We start from the raw sequence: 5,000 nt of genomic DNA, 5'->3' as shown, positions 1-5,000 counted from the left end.
AAGCGCGGAACTAATGACGTCATCATGTTTAGCCAACTAGAGTACGCAGTGAGATACCTTGTCCGGTGCCCTTGTATAGAAAGTAATTGTTCGTGTTCTGTAATTAGTGTAGCTAGTAAAAGTTGTAGCTATATAACTACTACCATCTTCCGGCCGTTTTATAGTGTGGCATATTACAATACAAGTAATGTCAATAGTGTTAATAGATAGTGCCATTATTATCATCATATTTAACCTGGTTTCGTTCCTGTTTCCCTTCTGCGACCTCATGCTAGTAAATGTGAATCATTATTTTCTGGATGTTTATATAATGCCAGTCCTATTTTTGTCGTTATTTGAATATTAATGATGATTATGAAATGTGATTTTACATTACGTTATCATTTGCTCTTAAAAACATTTTGCTGTAACCTTTGTTAATACTTACTTACTCCTTTTGTATTATTGTTGACATTATCATCACCTTAATGGGTTTATCATATTATTATCATTACTAATGTAGTCATATAAATTCATTATTAATTTCTAAGCATTATCACAACGTTAACTTTCTATGAAAATGAAATCAACATGATAAAATATTCCTTAAAAATAGATGTATAAAGAAATAAACAAATAGATAAAAACGTCAGGGCAATAAGGAAGAATAATTGCACTGTCAATATCAGTGCTTGCTTGGAAAGAAAAAACGCTCTCGAATTTGAATGAATTTGGTAAAAAAAAAAAATAATAATAATAAAGTTGATAGAAAAAATGAGAATTATATTTTTCTTTAGATAGTTATGTATAAAACCTGAAATTACTTAAATAAAGAAGCATTGTTGATGATAATGGCTCATTTTCTTACTATTACTTTTATTATCATTATTATTATTATTATTATTATTATTATTATTATCATCATTACTATTATCATTATCACTATCATTACTATTATTATTATTTATTTTTATTATTATTACTATTATCATTATCACTACTATTATTATTATTATTATTATTATTATCATTATTATTATTATTATCATTATCATTATCATTATCATTATCATTATCATTATCATTATCATTATCATTATCATTATCATTATCATTATCATCATCATCATCATCATCATCATTCTTGTTAATGTTGTTATTATCATTACTATCATTATCATTATTCTTGTTGATATTATTATTTGTAGAAGTAGTAGTATTATCATTACTGTCTTTATGGCTAAAGCAAAACAAAAACTTAAAAGCTGAATTAATATCCTTTGTTATCTTGGTAATTCCTCTTTCACTTTAAAATAAAATTATAATTGTTAAAAGATATATGTAACTCAAAATACAAAGGCTTTCCATCTTTTATTTTGTCTAATTTTACACATTTTTCTTTATTTTTCTTTCTCTCCTTTTGTTTTCTTTCTCTTCTGTTTTTCTTTTCCTTCTTTCTTCCTCTTCTCGTTCTCGTTATTTTTATCTATTTATTTCTGTAGTCTTCTTTGCTGTCCCTCTTTATATAGTCATTTCCTCCTCTCTCTCTTCAGAGAGAGAGAGAGGAGATAGATGGAGAGAGAGAGAGAGAGAGAGAGAGAGAGAGAGAGAGAGAGAGAGAGAGAGAGAGAGAGAGAGAGCGAGAGAGAGAGAGAGAGAGAGAAAGGAGAGAGAGATGGAGAGAGAGAGAAAGAGAGAGGAGAGAAGGGGGGGAAAGAGAAAAGATGAACCAGTGCCACCGGCAGCGTCAGTAGCACCCAATATGGTGTCAGGAAATTGAATGTGCCACCAATGACAGCCAGCCGTTGCCCTCGCTGTGGGCAGACAAGGGGAAGAAAGAAAGGGGGAGAGGTGAAGGAAAGGGAGGGGAGAGGGGAAGGAAAGGGAGGAGAGAGGGGGAAAAGGAGAAGAAACGGGTTACGGGGGGGGGGGGGTGAAAGGAAGAGGGAAATGTGAGGAAAATCTAGAGAGGGATGAGGCAAACAAATGAAAGGGGTGAAGAGATAAAGAAACGAAGAGGGAGAATAGAGAAAGAGGAAGTCAAATGATGTGGAGGACGAAAAGGAAATATAAAGAAGAAGAAAAGGGGGTCAGGAGAAAGAATAAAAAGGGGAATAATGAAAAAGGACGTGGGCGTAAGGAAGAGGAAAACTAAAGAGAGAGGAGATGAAAGGAACAGGCGAGAGGTGATAAGGGAGAAAAAAAAAGAAAGAGAAGGAAAAGACAATAGGACAAAGAGTAGACAGAAAGGAGAAAGAGAGAAAAAACAAAGAGAACGCAATAAAGGAAAGGAGAAAATAGGAAAATAACTGAAGTCAGGAGAGTTACAAAAAAAAACTATTATGAAGGGAAGACCTTAAGAGAGAAATAAACAATAGATAAAAAAGCTGGAAAGAGAGAAGTATGGAAGAGGGAGATGAGGAAAAAAGAGAAGGATGGAAAAGGAGGAGAGAAAGAGAAAAAGGGGAAAATTAAAAGAGGGAAAAAGAAATAAATGGAGGAAGGGAATGAAAGAAGAAATGGAAGAAAGAGGAGGAGAGGAAAGCGTGAAAAGGAGAAGAGAAAAATAAAAAGGAAGCGAGTAAAGAAAAATAGGGGGGGGAGGAGGAAGAGTAGAAGAAAAAAGAATGTGTGGAAAGAAAAAAATAAGAGAAGTAAAAGAGAAAAAAAGAGAGAAGAGGAGAGAGATGGAAGAGAGACTAAAGAAAAAAAGGAAAGAACAAGAAGAATATAAGAGGGAGAAGAGAGAAAAATGAAAAATGGAGAAGAAAAGAGAAAAAATAAACATAGAACAAGAGATATAGGGGAAAAGATATAAGAGAGAGAGAAAAAAAGTAATAATAAAAGAGAAAGAGAAATGGAGGAAAATGAAAAGGGGGAAAATCAAATGAAGAAGAGAGAGAATGAGAGAGAGAGAGAGAGAGAGAGAGAATGAGAACGAGATAGATAGATAGATAGATAGATAGATATAATATATATATAGAGAGAGAGAAAGTGAAAGAGGGAGAGAATGAGAGAGAGAGAGAGAGAGAGAGAGAGAGAGAGAGAGAGAGAGAGAGAGAGAGAGAGAGAGAGAGAATGAGAACGAGATGGATATATATATATATATATATATATATATATATATATATAGAGAGAGAGAGAGAGAGAGAGAGAGAGAGAGAGAGAGAGAGAGAGAGAGAGAGAGAGAGAGAGAGTGAGAGAGAGAGAGAAAGAGAGAGAGAGAGAGAGAAAGAGAGAGAGAGAGAGAGAGAGAGAATACGACAGAGAGAAAGAATACGAGAGAGAGAAAGAATAAGAGAAAGAGACAAACGGACAGAGAGAAAGAGAGGACAAAGAGGGGGAGAGAGAGAGAGAGAGAGAGAGAGAGAGAGAGAGAGAGAGAGAGAGAGAGAGAGAGAGAGAGAGAGAGAGAGAGAGAGAGAGAGAGAGAAAGAGAGAAAGAGAGAGAGAGAGAGAGAGCGAGATGGAGAGAGAGAGAGAGAGAGAGAGAGAGAGAGAGAGAGAGAGAGAGAGAGAGAAGGAGAGAAGAAGCAAGAAATACGTAGAAAGCGGCGTGTCAGGCAGACCCCTTCGACGGAGCCAAATCAGCTGGGCGTTTTGGATGCGACCTCTGAATGGCAAACAGGACTGTTCTTTTCTTCCGTCGGGGGAGTTGGGGGGTGGGGGGTGATGTGGGCGAGAGGAGGGGGAATGGGGGGGTGGAGGGGGGATAGGGGAGGGGGATTTTGTGGTTCTTTAAAGACAGGGAAATTAAACGAAAAAAATGGTAACATGAGGAATGAAAGGAAAGTAATGAAGTAGAAGGCAGTGGATGAAGTAACAAGAAGGAAAGAAAAAAATAGGAGGGTTGGAGGTACAGGGAAGGGAAGGAGGGGGGAAGGAAGGAGTGATGGACAGATTGTGGAAGGGAGGAGGTGGGAGGGAGGGGAAAGTGGGAAGGAGGGGATAGGGAGAAGGAGAATAGAAGGAATGGGAAGGGGGGAGGGCAGAAAAGAGGGGATGGGAGGAAGAGGAATAGGAGAGAGGAAGGGATGGGGAGGGTGTGGGAGGGTGGGGGCAGGGGAGAGGGGGCAGTGAAGGGAGAAGTGAAACAGGAGGAATTGCAGGAGTTATGATAAAAAAGGAAGAGACTACAACAGGAGGAGGAGGAGGAGGGAAAGTAGGGATAAGGAGGATGGGAGGGACGAAAGAGAGGAAGGGATGGAGAAGAGGAGAGAGAAGGCAAAGAAAGGAGGAAGTGGCAAAAAAAAAAAAAAAAAAAAAAAAAAAAAAACGGAAGGAGTTTGGGGAAGGTAAGAGAAGGAATAAGGAGATTGAAGGATGAGGAGGTAAAGAAGATAGAAAAAAAATAAAGGGAGAAGGATGCTGGTAGGTATGAAGCGGAAAAAGAAGAAAAAGGAAACAGACAAAGAGGCGGAGAAAGAGCCGAAAGGAGAGGCAGAGGAAGAAACGACTTGAATAGGGGACCAAGAGAAACCAGAGAAAGACAAGACAAAGAAAATGCAGAATAAGAAGAGAGACAGCGAGGAATAGAAGAAGGCAAGGACGAGGGGAGAGCAAGAGAGGGGAAAAGTGTCTAGGCAAATTATGTAAAGCGGAAGGCAGAGGCGGACGAAGGGAAATCATCTGGGGCTCCTTCCGATGCCTCGTCCAAAGGATTACTGATTTGTTTTATTCATTCGTAAGGAAGGAAGGGTAAGAGGGTGGCAAGGAGGGAAGGAGGGAGGGAGGGAAAGAGGGAGGGTGGAGAGGGAGGGAGGGAGGGTGGGAGGGAGGGTGGCAAGGAGGAGGGAGGGAGGGGGGGTGGAAAGCAGGAGGGAAGGGAGGGAGAGACGGAGGAAGAGAGGAAGAGACGGGAAAATAGAGGATGGGAGAAAGGGAAGAAGGAGAATGGTAGAGTATGAATCTCGGACCGAGAGAGGGAAGTAGAGAAGGCAGGAAGAATAGAGGGAGCATAGGAGAGAAGGGACGAGATGACGGGAGGAAGAAGAGGGCGAGAGATAGGAACAGATAAAGGA

The sequence above is a fragment of the Penaeus chinensis genome, chromosome 2 (assembly GCF_019202785.1).
Source record: "Penaeus chinensis breed Huanghai No. 1 chromosome 2, ASM1920278v2, whole genome shotgun sequence".
NCBI lineage: Eukaryota > Metazoa > Arthropoda > Malacostraca > Decapoda > Penaeidae > Penaeus > Penaeus chinensis.
This window is presented reverse-complemented; position numbering follows the sequence as displayed.